Source organism: Bombina bombina, chromosome 6, assembly GCF_027579735.1.
Source record: "Bombina bombina isolate aBomBom1 chromosome 6, aBomBom1.pri, whole genome shotgun sequence".
NCBI classification, from domain to species: domain Eukaryota; kingdom Metazoa; phylum Chordata; class Amphibia; order Anura; family Bombinatoridae; genus Bombina; species Bombina bombina.
The window spans coordinates 596,335,656-596,350,957 of NC_069504.1; the positions used below are offsets into that span (position 1 = coordinate 596,335,656).

Consider the following 15,302-nt stretch of genomic DNA (forward strand, 5'->3'; position numbering starts at 1 on the left):
ATAACTATTTAATAACTACCTAGCTAAAATAAATACAAATTGATCTGTAAAATAAAACCTAACCTAAGTTGCAATAACACCTAACACTACACTACAATTAAATAAATTAAATAAATTAAATTAGCTAAATCACAAAAAAAACAAAACACTAAATTACAGATCTTTAAACTAATTACACCTAATCTAATAGCCCTATCAAAATAAAAAAAGCCCCCCCAAAATAACCCGCCCCCTAGCCTAAACTAAACTATCAATAGCCCTAAAAAGCGCCTTTTGTGGGGCATTGCCCCAAAGTAATCAGCTCTTTTACCTGTAAAAAAAAAAATACAAACAACCCCCCAACAGTAAAACCCACCACCCACACAACAAACCCCCGAAATAAAATACTAACTAAACTAACTAAAAAACCTAAGCTCCCCATTTCCCTGAAAAGGGCATTTGGATGGGCATTGCCTTTAAAAGGGCATTTAGCTTTTTTGCAGGCCCAAAGCCCTAACCTAAAAAATAAACCCACCCAATACACCCTTAAAAAAATCCTAACACTAACCCCCGAAGATTCACTTACCGGCAGAAGTCTTCATCCAAGCGGCAAGATGTCCTCAACAAAGCCGGCAGAAGTGGTCCTCCAGACGGGCAGAAGTCTTCATTCAGACGGCATCTTCTATCTTCATCCTTCCGGCGTGGAGCGGGTCCATCTTCAAGACATCCGACGCAGAGCATCCTCTTCAAACGACGGCTTCTTCGCAATGAATATCTCTTTAACTGACGTCATCCAAGATGGCGTCCCTTAGATTCATCAGCCAATCGGAATTCATCGGCCAATAGGATTGAGCTGGCATTCTATTGGCTGTTCCAATCAGCCAATAGAATGCAAGCCAATCCTATTGGCTGATTGGATCAGCCAATAGGTTTGAAGTTCAATCCTATTGGCTGATTGCATCAGCCAATAGGATTTTTTCTACCTTAATTCCGATTAGCTGATAGAATTCTATCAGCCAATCGGAATCTAAGGGACGCCATCTTGGATGACGTCAGTTAGAGATATTCATTACGAAGAAGCCGTCGTTTGAAGAGGATGCTCCGCGTTGGATGTCTTGAAGATGGACCCGCTCCGCGCCGGAAGGATGAAGATAGAAGATGCCGTCTGAATGAAGACTTCTGCCCGTCTGGAGGACCACTTCTGCCGGCTTTGTTGAGGACATCTTGCCGCTTGGATGAAGACTTCTCCCGGTAAGTGAATCTCCGGGGGTTAGTGTTAGGATTTTTTTAAAGGTGTATTGGGTGGGTTTATTTTTTAGGTTAGGGCTTTGGGCCTGCAAAAGAGCTAAATGCCCTTTTAAGGGCAAAGCCCATCCAAATGCCATTTTCAGGGCAATGGGGAGCTTAGTTTTTTTTTAGTTAGTATTTTATTTGGGGGGGTTGGTTGTGTGGGTGGTGGGTTTTACTGTTGGGGGGTTGTTTGTATTTTTTTTTTTTTACAGGTAAAAGAGCTGATTACTTTGGGGCAATGCCCCGCAAAAGACCCTTTTAAGGGCTATTGATAGTTTAGTTTAGGCTAGGGTTTTTTTTATTTTGGGGGGCTATTAGATTAGGTGTCATTAGTTTAAAGATCTGTAATTTGTTTTTTATTTTCTGTAATTTAGTGGGGGGGTTTTTTGTGATTTAGCCAATTTAATTTATTTAATTATATTTAATTTAGTTAATTTATTTAATTGTAGTGTTAGGTGTTATTGTAACTTAGGTTAGGTTTTTATTTTACAGGTAAATGTGTATTTATTTTAGCTAGGTAGTTATTAAATAGTTAATAAGCATTTAATGACTATTCTACCTAGTTAAAATAAATACAAACTTGCCTGTAAAATAAAAATAAACCCTAAGCTAGCTACAATGTAACTATTAGTTATATTGTAGCTATCTTAGGGTTTATTTTATAGGTAAGTATTTAGTTTTAAATAGGAATAATTTAGTTAATGATAGAAATTTTATTAAGATTTATTTTAATTATATTTCAGTTAGGGGGTGTTAGGGTTAGACTTAGGTTTAGGGGTTAATACATTTAATATAGTGGCGGCGACATTGGGGGCTGCAGATTAGGGGTTAATAAGTGTAGGTAGGTTGCGGCGACATTGGGGGCGGCAGATTAGGGGTAAATAAATATAATGTAGGTGGCGGCGATGTTGGGGGCAGCAGATTAGGGGTTAATAAGTATTATATAGGTGGCGGCGGTGTCCGGAGCGGCAGATTAGGGGTTAATAAGAATAATGTAGGTGTTAGCGATGTCGGGGGCAGCAGATTAGGGGTTAATAAGTGTAAGATTAGGGGTGTTTAGGGTTCAGGGTTCATGTTAGGGTGTTAGGTGTAAACATAAAATGTGTTTCCCCATAGGAATCAATGGGGCTGCGTTACTGAGTTTTACGCTGCTTTTTTGCAGGTGTTAGACTTTTTCTCAGCAGGCTCTCCCCATTGATGTCTATGGGGAAATTATGCACAAGCACGTGCAACCAGCTCACCGCTGACTTAAGCAGCCCTGGTATTGGAGTGCGGTAAGAGCACAATTTTGCTCTACGCTCACTTCTTGCCTTTTAACGCCGGGTTTAGAAAAACCTGTAATACCAGCGCTGTAGAAAAGTGAGCGGTGAGAAAAAACTGCTCGTTAGCACCGCATAGCTCCTAACGCAAAACTCGTAATCTGGCCGCATGTTTGTATATTTGCTTGTAAACTACATGAAACTTTGTATTTTGTCATTTAATCAAGTTTGTTATAAAAATGTTAAATTGTTCCCTTTTGTGCTTTAGTTATATATAATTGCTGATACTCTAATCAAGAATTGGCGCATCAAACACATGCAGATACTTTTTCTGTGTTTCCCACTGTCCTAGCTCTTTTTTTTGTGCTTTTGCTTACAAGCAAGCAGTTGGGGAACTATTCAGGGTTGGATGTGATTTTGTGTGGGCGAGTTTACTTGGTTTTTAAATAGCACCTGTGGGAGACATGAGAAATGCACACCCATATTCTTGCCAGCAAGAATCTATGCACCTGGGGAAATGTATGACATATGTGACAACATACAGCTATTACTTATACTGTGCCACATCATTTTTAATAGTGGGTGTCCATATTTCAAACTGAGTTTAAGCAGATTTGCCAATACGCTTGATTTTGAATAGGGCTGACTGAAACCTCAAACTCTTTAGTACTGATGTTGCATGACTGGTTGATCCGGGCTTTAAAGTGCTCTATGAATTGTGAAGTGGTTTCAAGGGGCTTATAGATAACAGTATTATGGAGAAAGAGGAAAAGTGGATAATATAATTTTCAAATGATGAGAAGAAAATACTGTAAATGGAAGTGTAGGAATACATTGGAACATAGGGACAAATTATTCAGCCTATAACACCCCCTGGTCTGCCTCCAGGCCTGGGAACGTTGCTAAAGTTTGAACCACAATTGTATAATTCTGCAGGAGCAATGGTATTTAAAAAGGATAGCAACATTTCTGTAACTGCTATCAGATACATTGATTTTGAGATTGAAATCTCATAAATGGAGGTTTGTTATATATGGCTCATGCTGCCTATAGGACACAGGAGAAAGGTGAAGTGTGGATGCAGTTAATGTCTTTAACTTTTTATTTATAAATGTTTTTACAAATGAATGATCTCTGGTTCTATAGTAATGGTTTATGGCCCCTTCATGTGTCCTTAGCCTCCACTGAGAGTAATATAAAAGGCAAATATGAGCTAAAATTGCTGGGGTGGGTGTTTTCTGGAGGGCAGCAGATTTCTCAGGGGCTAAGCAGTACAAAAATTAAATAAGCCTCTGTAGTGAATTGTGAATTAAGTTTGATGTTTGAAATAGAGAGGATGTGGCTGTGGGTTTAAGATGGTAAAAGGAAATAAATATTAAAGTATATTTTATTAGAACTCTTAGCAATCAGCTGGTTACTTGGCTGTGATTTGTTTAACCATGGATCTAAATATTTTCTTCCCAGTTAAAAATATGTCCTCATACTTTTCAGAGCATTCATAATATAAGGTCTGATTTTACGGTGAACAAAGGTCACACGGGCTATGGTTAAAAACACTGCTATGTTGAAGTGAAGTTGTAGAAATTAAGCTTAGAAGGTTTTTTTTGTTTGTTTTTATGGTGGCCGAGAATTGCCCAGGATCAAGTAATTAAGTTACACTATGGTCTCAATGTAAACAGCAACAAATGTGGGACAGGCTTGCTCTTGCGAGTCTGTTTTCTGCAATGAAAGACCACTGCTTCTGAGCCTTTCCCCGACCTCTGAGGTGGAGAAGATAAAACATCCTGAACACATTTGATTGGGGTGATGGACAGGCCCTGTTCTTGCATGACTTTTTGTGAAGGGGCCAAAAAAGGGGAACCAGGTTTTCCTATTGGGAGCTTTGCTCATCTGCCCTTTTGTACATGAGGCTGTGGGGGATATTTATCAAAGGTCTGTCGGACCTGATCCGACAGTGCGGATCAGGTCCTCCAGACCTCGCTGAATGTGGAGAGCAATACACTCTCTGTATTCAGCATTGCACCAGCAGGTCTTGCGAGCTGCTGGTGCAACGCCGCCCCCTGCAGACTCGCAGCCAATCGGCCACCAGCAATCAACCCGATCGTATTTGATCGGGTTGAATTCTGGAGATCTCTGTCCGCCTGCTCAGAGCAGGCAGACAGCGTTATGGAGCAGCAGTCTTTAGCTGATAACTGCTGTTTCTGGCGAGTCTTCAGACTCGCCAGAAACACAGGCCCTCAAGCTCCGGATAAATGGACCTCTTTATATGTAGTGGCTCAGATGATGGTTGAGACCATTGGGGGTGGTTCAAATCAGGAGGTGATAATTGTTTTTAGATGTATCAGTTGTCAGTCTGTGGTTGAACAGTAGTCAATGTCATGGAGAGAAACCATCATCTTATTTTATAAGCATTATATTGTAAAGTAAGTGTCCCTTAACATAAACCATATAAGTGAACTCCCCCTAATGAGATACACACTTCCCAAGGTAAATGTACCTTTAAAACAATCCCTGAGGGGCGCTGTAATACTGACAAGACATCCTTATAGACTCTTGGCAGACCAGAGAGCTTTAGAGAATCTGGCCCTATATCCTTCGTCTTCTAAAAGGAGAGTGGTAGATAATAGCTTATGTGAACAGGGAACATTGAAATAGATTGTACTAATGAGAGATGTTTATACAAGGAAACAAGAGATGAAGTTAGGGCAGATAAGCCTCTGTTTATGGGTGTAAAAGTGCATTACAGATAGGATGAAGGAATACATTTCCTGGAAGTCTGAATGCCAGAAGTATTAACATAACTCTGATAAAGAGAGAATTAAACAAATATGTAATACAAGTTGATGCAGCTTGAATAAGGAATTAGAATATTATGTAGCAGTAAATTCGATAAACTAATATGTAGAACTGCAGTTTAACCCTGTCATTGGCACAGAGGTATAGAACAGTGTTTCTTAACTCCAGTCCTCAAGTACCCAAACAGGCCGATTTTCATCAGATCGGAACTAGAGCACAGGTAAAATAATCAGCTGATTAGTAACCATGGATACTAACTTGCTCTCGGCCATTAGCTGATTACTTTACCTGTGCTCTAGTTCAGATATAGTGAAAATCTGGCCTTGAGGACTGGAGTTGAGAAACACTGGTCTACAACATATTACTATGTTTCTATTTGTGTCTGTATTAGGTACTGACAACCTTTTATGAGCACTATGCCAAAGTAATACTATAATATGACCATGTTTAGAAGTAATTATTTTTATTTTTTTGTGCATGGTTTAAAAACATATTTGTAAAGGATATACCAGATAGATAGATAAATAGATAGCTCAGTGGCGTCACTTGGTTTGGTGTCACCCGGTGCGGTAAGTTATGGTGTCACCCCCCTCCCCCCAGAAAGCAGACACACACAAACACAAAAACACAGGCACACACACATAAAAACACACTCAGATACACACATAAACACTCAGAAACACACACACAAAAACACTTCTCCACACACATAAAAACTCAGATACACACACACACATACAAAATATGTAAACTGCACTGAATTAATTATGAAGCTCATGCCTAGAGCTGTTCCCTGGCTCAGCAGAGCATCAAATGAAAGATAAACAGAGCACTCTAAAAATAAAGCACTAAAGAAAAGGTTTAGGAGCGCAAACTATGAAAATTCTGCTCTCTGACTCTATTCCAAATCTGTCAGTGCACAGCCCCGGGCCGCGTGCCTACCGCTTCTTATGGCCAATCACCTCTGCACTCTGCCCAGACCCCTGCCCACCCTCCCCTCCTACCTCTTCAGTGTGCACTTAGTGTACCGTAACCGTACCGGTCTGGTGGGCATAATACATGGCTCCTTCACTTTTGAAACAGTGTCAGACAGTCATGCGGTCAGGTGCCAGACATCCCCCTCACGATTTCCCGGTTCCTGTTTAGAGAGACAGCACAGCAGTGAGTGACTCCAATGCTCCACATGTCACTGAGCAGTGAGCACAGATAGGCAGGCAGGTTTAGGCTAGCAGCGCAACTTCGCAAGCCCCACGGCATGCCCAAAACATTCATAGTGAAATTGGGTAGGGGAGGAGCAAAGTACAAACAAGTAAAAGCAGCCGGGAAAACTTTTTGTGGAAATTGCAGCGCTGGCTCAAGTGGCAAAAAAATGTGTGTCTACAACTTCCCCGTCCCACTAATGTTCACAAATGCTGGCACCTCTAATAAAAAAAAAATCTATGCATCTCTACATTGTATTTCTTTGAATTTCAATAAAATAAAAATTCTGGTGATGTCACCCGGGTGCGGCCTGCACCCCCTAGTGACGCCACTGAGATAGCTATTTAGATAGATCACTTCCTGGTTAGGAGTTGATGATTCTGGATTGATATGCTGTAGAGTTTCCCTGCTTTTTGCTTATGTATTAAGGATGGAGGACATCAAGGAATCTTCTCCCTGACATAGTTGAGTCAACTCATGTGCTGCTTTCAGAGCTTAACAGCTACATTGTGCCACAGCCACCTAATAAACTCTGCTGATTTGGTTACTCACATTTATGTGACCAATATCTGGTGTTTTACTTTGAGGATCTAAGTAACAGCATTTTGGCATACTTACTCATGCAGAACAAAATGCACATCAGTTGCCCACCCTTCATCACAAACTTTTTTGCTTTGGACTGCATGTGACACACGACTTGAATGTTTTACTTCCATGATTTTAATGTGCTTCTTGGGGCTCACTTCCAGGAGGCATACTGGTGATGTGTGGGTGGGCCTTGGTGAGAGTGCAAGACTGAGTGTGATGTGGGCGTGTGTTATGGGCTAGATTGGGTGTGTCATTGGCAGAATTGGTAGTGCTGTGGTTCAGGCTGGGTGTGCCATGAGCGGGGTCAACTAGAGCTGGCACAGTGCAAGGGTAGAGTGGTGGTTGGAAGCCATTATGGTGACAGCCATTATGCTAGGGGGGCACTGGTGACACCACTGAATGCAGTACTGCAAATAGTTTAGTGATACCGGTATCTTACATTTTTTTGTTGGGGTGTGGTTTGCTCTTTTATTGAAATTAATTATTTTTAATGTTCAACATCTTGAGCCTTTGGGGGGTAGTTATCAAGCCGTCTACTTTACCTGCCTTTGCCGGTCCAATATGCCCGCCTAAGCTCGCCTACCATTGCCGCCGCTGACCTGAAAAATTTTGCCTAAGTTATCAAAAAAGCTGTCAAAAAGCCGCGCACCAAGTACGGGGTGATGAGCAGCGGACTGTAAGTTATCACTCATCCGATCTCGCTGCTCTTCGGCTTTTTGACAGCTTTATTGATACCCCTGTCACTAAGCACCCACATTAACTACACTGTTCTACCTCTATACCGGAGCCCCCCACAACTAAATAAAGTTATTAACCCCTAAACCGCCGCTCCCTGACACCGCCGCCACCTACATTATACCTAGTAACCCCTATCCTGCCCCCCTATACCGCCGTCCTCTATAATAAAGTTATTAACCCCTATCCTGCCGATCCCAGAACCCGCCGCAACTAAATAAATAGTTTAACCCCTAAACCGCCACTCACAGACCCCGCCGCAACCTATATTATACTTATTAACCCCTAATCTGCCCCCCCTACACCATCGCCACCTATAATAAATTTATTAACCCCAATCCTGCCCCCCCTACACCGCCGCCACTGTAATAAAATTATTAACCCCTAAACCTAAGTCTAACCCTAACCCTAACACCCCCCTAACTTAAATATTAATTAAATACATCTAAATAATTTTTGTCTTATTAACTAAATTAATCCTATTTAAAACTAAATACTTACCTTTAAAATAAACCCTAATATAGCTACAATATAAATAATAATTATATTGTAGCTATCTTAGGATTTATTTTTATTTTACAGGCAAATTTCAATTTATTTTAACTAGGTACAATAGCTATTAAATAGTTATTAACTATTTAATAGCTACCTAGTTAAAATAAAGAGAAATTTACCTGTAAAATAAAAACTAACCTAAGTTGCAATTACACCTAACACTACACTATCATTAACTAAATTATTCCTATTTAAAACTAAATACTTACCTGTAAAATAAACCCTAAGATAGCTACAATGTAATTAATAATTACATTGTAGCTATTTTAGGATTTTATATTTATTTTACAGGTAACTTTGTATTTATTTTAGCTAGTTAGAATAGTTATTAAAAATTTATTAACTATTTAATAACTACCTAGCTAAAAGAAATACAAAATTACCTGTAAAATAAATCCTAACCTAAGTTACAATTAAACCTAACACTACACTATCATTAAATTAATTAAATAAATTACCTTCAAATAACTACAATTAAATAAACTAACTGAAGTACAAAAAATAAAAAAACTAAGTTACAAAAAATAAGTTACAAATATTTAAAAAATATTTCAACAATTTTAAGCTACTTACACCTAATCTAAGCCCCCTAATAAAATAACAAAGCCCCCCAAAATAAAAAAATTCCCTACCCTATTCTACATTAAAAAGTTACCAGCTCTATTACCTTACCAGCCCTTAAAATGGCCTTTTGCGGGGCATGCCCCAAAGAATTCAGCTCTTTTGCCTGTAAAATAAAAATACAACCCCCCCGACATTAAAACCCACCACCCACATACCCCTAATCTAACCCAAACCCCCCTTAAATAAACCTAACACTACTCCCCTGAAGATCATCCTACCTTGAGCCATCTTCAGCCAGCCGACCACCGATGGAACCGAAGAGGAGATCCGGAGCGGCAGAAGTCATCATCCAAGGGGCGCTGAAGAAGTCTTCCATCCGATTGAAGTCAACATCCAGGCGGCGCTGAAGAGGTCTTCCATCCGGGTGATGTCTTCTTCCAAGCGGCATCTTCAATCTTCTTTCTTCCGGATCCATCTTCATCCCGACGAATGAAGGTTCCTTTAGGGGACGTCATCCAAGATGGCGTCCCTTCAATTCCGATTGGCTGATAGTATTCTATCAGCCAATCGGAATTAAGGTAGGAAAAATCTGATTGGCTGATCGGAACAGCCAATAGAATGCGAGCTCAATCTGATTGGCTGATTGGATCAGCCAATCGGATTGAACTTCAATCTGATTGGCTGATTCAATCAGCCAATCAGATTTTTCCTACCTTAATTCCGATTGGCTGATAGAATACTATCAGCCAATCGGAATTGAAGGGACGCCATCTTGGATGACGTCCCTTAAAGGAACCTTCATTCGTCGTTAGTCGTCGGGAAGAAGAGGATGGCTCCGCGTCGGCTCGTCAGAAGATGGCTCCGCTCCGGATGGATGAAGATTGAAGACGCCGCCTGGATGAAGACTTCTATCGGATGGAAGACCTCTTCAGCGCCGCCTGGATGATGACTTCATCGGATGGAAGACTTCTTCAGCGCCCCTTGGATGATGACTTCTGCTGCTCCGGATCTCCTCTTCGGTTCCATCGGTGGTCGGCTGGCTGAAAACGGCTCAAGGTAGGATGATCTTCAGTGGGGTAGTGTTAGGTTTATTTAAGGGGGGTTTGGGTTAGATTAGGGGTATGTGGGTGGTGGGTTTTAATGTTGGGGGGGTTGTATTTTTATTTTACAGGCAAAAGAGCTGAATTCTTTGGGGCATGCCCTGCAAAAGGCCCTTTTAAGGGCTGGTAAGGTAATAGAGCTGGTAACTTTTTAATGTAGAATAGGGTAGGGCATTTTTTTATTTTGGGGGCTTTGTTATTTTATTAGGGGGCTTAGATTAGGTGTAAGTAGCTTAAAATTGTTGTAATATTTTTTAAATGTTTAACTTATTTTTTTTATTTTTTGTAACTTAGCTTTTTTTATTTTTTGTACTTTAGTTAGTTTATTTAATTGTATTTAATTGTAGTTATTTGAAGGTAATTTATTTAATTAATTTAATGATAGTGTAGTGTTAGGTTTAATTGTAACTTAGGTTAGGATTTATTTTACAGGTAATTTTGTATTTCTTTTAGCTAGGTAGTTATTAAATAGTTAATAACTATTTAATACCTATTCTAACTAGCTAAAATAAATACAAAGTTACCTGTAAAATAAATATAAATCCTAAAATAGCTACAATATAATTATTACATTGTAGCTATCTTAGGGTTTATTTTACAGGTAAGTATTTAGTTTTAAATAGGAATAATTTATTAAAGTATAGTGTAGTGTTAGGTGTAATTGTAACTTAGGTTAGTTTTTATTTTACAGGTAAATTTCTCTTTATTTTAGCTAGGTGGCTATTAAATAGTTAATAACTATTTAATAGCTATTGTACCTAGTTAAAATAAATTTAAAGTTGCCTGTAAAATAAAAATATATCCTAAGATAGCTACAATATAATTATTATTTATATTGTAGCTATATTAGGTTTTATTTTAAAGGTAAGTATTTAGTTTTAAATCGGATTAATTTAGTTAATAAGAGAAATATTATTTAGATTTATTTAATATTTTAGTTAGGGGGGTGTTAGGGTTAGGGTTAGACTTAGGTTTAGGGGTTAATAATTTTATTACAGTGGCGGCGGTGTAGGGGGGGCAGGATAGGGGTTAATACATTTATTATAGCGGCGGCGGTGTAGGGGGGGCAGGATAGGGGTTAATAGGTATAATGTAGGTGGCGGTGGGGTCCGGGAGCGGCGGTTTAGGGGGTAAACACTTTATTTAGTTGCGGCGGTGTAGGGGGGGGGCAGATTAGGGGTGTTTAGACTCGGGGTACATGTTAGGGTGTTAGGTGTAGAAACTACCATAGGAATCAATGGGATGTCTGGCAGCAGCGAACATGAACTTTCGCTATGGTCAGACTCCCATTGATTCCTATGGGATCCGCCGCGTCCAGGGCGGCGGTTTGAAAACCAGGTACGCTGGGCCGGAAAAGTGCCGAGTGTACCTGCTAGTTTTTTGATAACTAGCAAAAGTAGTCAGATTGTGCCGAACTTGTGTGCGGAACATCTGTAGTGACGTAAGCATCGATCTGTGTCGGACTGAGTCCGGCGGATCGAAGCTTACGTCACAAAATTCTACTTTTGCCGGTGTCTAGGGCTTGATAACTAAGGCGAATCAGCCTTGCCACAAATACGCTGCAGAATTCCAGCGTATTTGAGGTTGACGGCTTGATAACTAAGGGCCTTTACCTTTTCACCACTTAATAAATATGCAATTATTCACTTGATTTTTGTGCAGTGTTCTAGCGTTCTCCATTCTTTTAGCATATTATATCTAAACATACTTTTCTCCCTGCTGTGTTTTGTATAATTTTGTTTTATGTAGGCTTGCACCGTTTTTGTTACATAAGTGATGTTTCATTGTTATGATAAAAAAATCACCAAGCAGTGGGCGATACTTGATAAAAAAAAATCATTGAAATATGTATTACTCATTATTTTAAAAGGATTTTACCTTTTTATTTCTTTTTTTGTTAAACTTCATCTGTGAACAGTCCATTACTTACTTATTGTCGCAGCCCCAAAAGGAGGCTGGGGTCTCTACAGGAAGGTAGCAGATTATCCTTTGAAGTGTTGCTAGGAGATATATAATCTAGCTGCAGTCAGTTTATTGCCCATGCTTAGTAGAGGAATTTAAGGCAAAATAATGTGACAACAGAACTTTGTAATGTCTGTTCGCATAGCTAGCTGCAGGGAGTGGCTGCCCTGAGAATTTCTAAGTGCACATTTAGCAAGAAAACAAGTAAGTGGTTTGCTGTTTTTGTTTGTTTGTTTTTTTTTTTGGTCTACATAGTACTCTGACAATTTATTGATAATGTTTAAGCAAAAATAGTATATTTGCAACATGACAGGCATTTTGGAGAAAAACAGAGCTTTTGAAGACACCATTATATATAAAAAACAAAAACAAATAAGTGATGCATTTTGCTGCTTTGATTGAATCCAACTTTGGTAGAAAACACTTTTAATTCAGTCCCAGATTTGTTACAAAATAGATTCGCTATCCATTTCCAGAGCAAATTGCAAAATTGTTAATGACTGAAACCAAATAAAATATGGAAATATCTGCTATGAACTTGCCAAATAAATAAAAGCTAGGTTTGGTTTGCGGGAACTTTTTATCATTGGCAAATCAAAAGCATTTAGTTAAGGTTACATAGTGTGCCAAAGAATTATTGTGGAAAATATGTACAGTTGAAACATAACATTATGAAAAGACAGAGAAAAACATTTACACTTGTCTTCAGCAAGTCTAATGCTCAGTCATATATAAAATAAACAAAATGTTGTCCCATAGTGTAATGAAAAATACATCTGCTTAAGCAGTAAGCAGATTAAGCAATAAACTGCATACAACATTTTTTTTTTTAATTCCCTCCCAAATTAAAAACTCCCTCCCAAACAATCCGACAACCCAAACCTTTCACATGAAAAAGGTAACATTCAAAATGTCAGAGCCTTGCAATGATTTTTATTCACTGAGAAATCATCTTGTGCAAGTACACAGACAAAACTGTATCCAAAACATTCATGGAAGCTTTTCATTAAATATACCACATATATGACCAGCTTGAACCCAGGGTGGATTTTACCATTCATAATAAACAAAGCTAGTCTGTACTCTTCCAGAGAAGGAATGAGTATGAGTATTGAAATGACTAAACAGGCATATATTATCTAACTTTTGGTTAACATTGCTTTTAAAAGAAAATGAAGGGGGTTGTTGCACACACAAAAAGAAGGCAGATTATAAGAGAACATGGCTTAAAAGGTAAGAAATTAATTCGCTGTTGTGAGTCCTTCGAATGGCTTCTGCCAAAGTCATGGAAATATTGATAACCTGGATCTTTGAGCAGTGTTTCATCTTGTCTTCTTGTGAGATTGTGTTAGTGACTATCACAGCTTCAAATGCTGCATTATTGATTTGAGAACTGACCGGCCCAGTGAAAATACCATGTCTTAAAATTGCATAAACTTTTTTTGCTCCAGCAGAAAGCAATTTATCTACTGCATGGCAAATGTTTTCACATGTATCAGCCATGTCATCTACTAGTATAGCAACACGGTCCTTCATATCTCCAACCAAAACCATTTTATCAACTTCATTGGCTTTTTTTGTTTCTTGTGGATAAGTGCAAACTCAACATTAAGCCGATCAGCAATAGATATGACTATTTTGGCTCCACCAGCATCAGGAGACACTATTCAGGAATTCTTCCACTCAGGGATATTTTCCCTTATCCACTGAAGCCCAGTAGGCTCAGGATATAGGTTACCCACAGGAATGTCAAAGAATTCCTGAATCTGAGATGCAGAAGGTCCATTGTGATAATGTGGTCAGCCCCAGCGACAGAACGCATATTGGCAACTAGCTTGGCAGATATTGGAGCATGGCTCTTGACGGGCATAAGGAAAACATGGTATTACAGCAGTGACCCTGGAGGAAGAAGCTATCTTGCAGGAATTTATCATGATAAGGAGTTCTATCAGATTATCACTGATTTCACCACAGCCACTCTGTAGGATGTAGAAGTCTCCCCCCCTTACACTCTCACCAATCCCTAGGCTGGTCTCCTGATTACTGAACATTTTGGTGAACACGTTTTCCAGCTCCAATCCTAATCTGTCAGACACTTACTGGTAGAGATCTTGGTGAGAGTTGCCACTGAACAGCACAATATTAGGCATGATGAGTTTAAGTACGGCTCAGGGTGGGAAAACGAGTGAATGAAATGTACCCTGTGAAAGGCAAAAGGGAAGGAATAAAATGCAAAAAATGCGTGTTAATGAGTACGTTTTGTTTAGTATGTGAATTCTTTATTCCCCTCTGCTTCAGGATGCAGAGATACAGTATTTGCCAAGTTTTGTACAAAAAATGCAACTAGAATTGCACAAAAACAGATTGCCTGACTCTAATGATACATTAGATTTAAAGGTAAAATATGAAACAAGTGAATAAAGAATGGGTTTCAAACATTTATACAAAATAACTTTATTAGGAGAAACATGAAAGAATAAAATACAGCCAAGCTGTACATACACACGCGTTAAAAGTAGCTTGAACTCAGTGTAAGATCAAGATATAGCTACGAATAATACTGATATATGTCAGAGTGGTAGTGTCAATGATACATATGGTACTGAATCAGCGTTAGCAATCTTAGCAAAACCAACATCTTATAAGGTGTTGTCTCAAAATCACACACAATACAACTGATATATGTCCGAGCGGTATTCAATCAGTATTAGCAACCTTAGCAAAATCAACCTCTTTTAAGGTGTTGTGTCTCAAAATCACACACAATTCACCTGCTAAGATCTGTTAAAGATTATTATGAATGCTAGCCTGGCATAAAGCTCCTTCTATAGCGGGAGCTATAATTACAGTTACTCTGACTAATGAGATATAATGGTAGCTATTATTCCATGGAAGACAACTGAGTAAGCAGTGTTGAGAGGTACTATGACCTTGTGAGAGTTCCCTCTGATGCGTGTTTCACGTAACACTTCCTCCGAGGAAGTGTTATGTGAAACGCGCGTCAGAGGGAACTCTCACAAGGTCATAGTACCTCTTTTTTAACACTGCTTACTCAATTGTCTTTCATTGAATTCAATGGTAAGTGAATGCATGCATGATTAGAATAACATTTGAATTTTGATAAAAATCTTTTTAAAGGTATATCATTCCTCACCTTCTTCTATAAGTTACATATGTGTCAAGTTGTTTTCTGTTTTTAACACAATGGGCTAGATTACATAGGTATAGGAATATCTATTTAAAATACATAGAACATTTCCCCTATGTGAAGAGC

General features: G+C 38.9%; 1 pseudogene; it reads right to left on the reverse strand.

The window, feature by feature from the left end:
- Positions 1-13,237: 13,237 nt before the first annotated feature.
- On the reverse strand, positions 13,238-14,178 carry LOC128665191 (ribose-phosphate pyrophosphokinase 2-like; annotated as a pseudogene).
- Between the last annotated feature and the right edge of the window lie 1,124 nt (positions 14,179-15,302).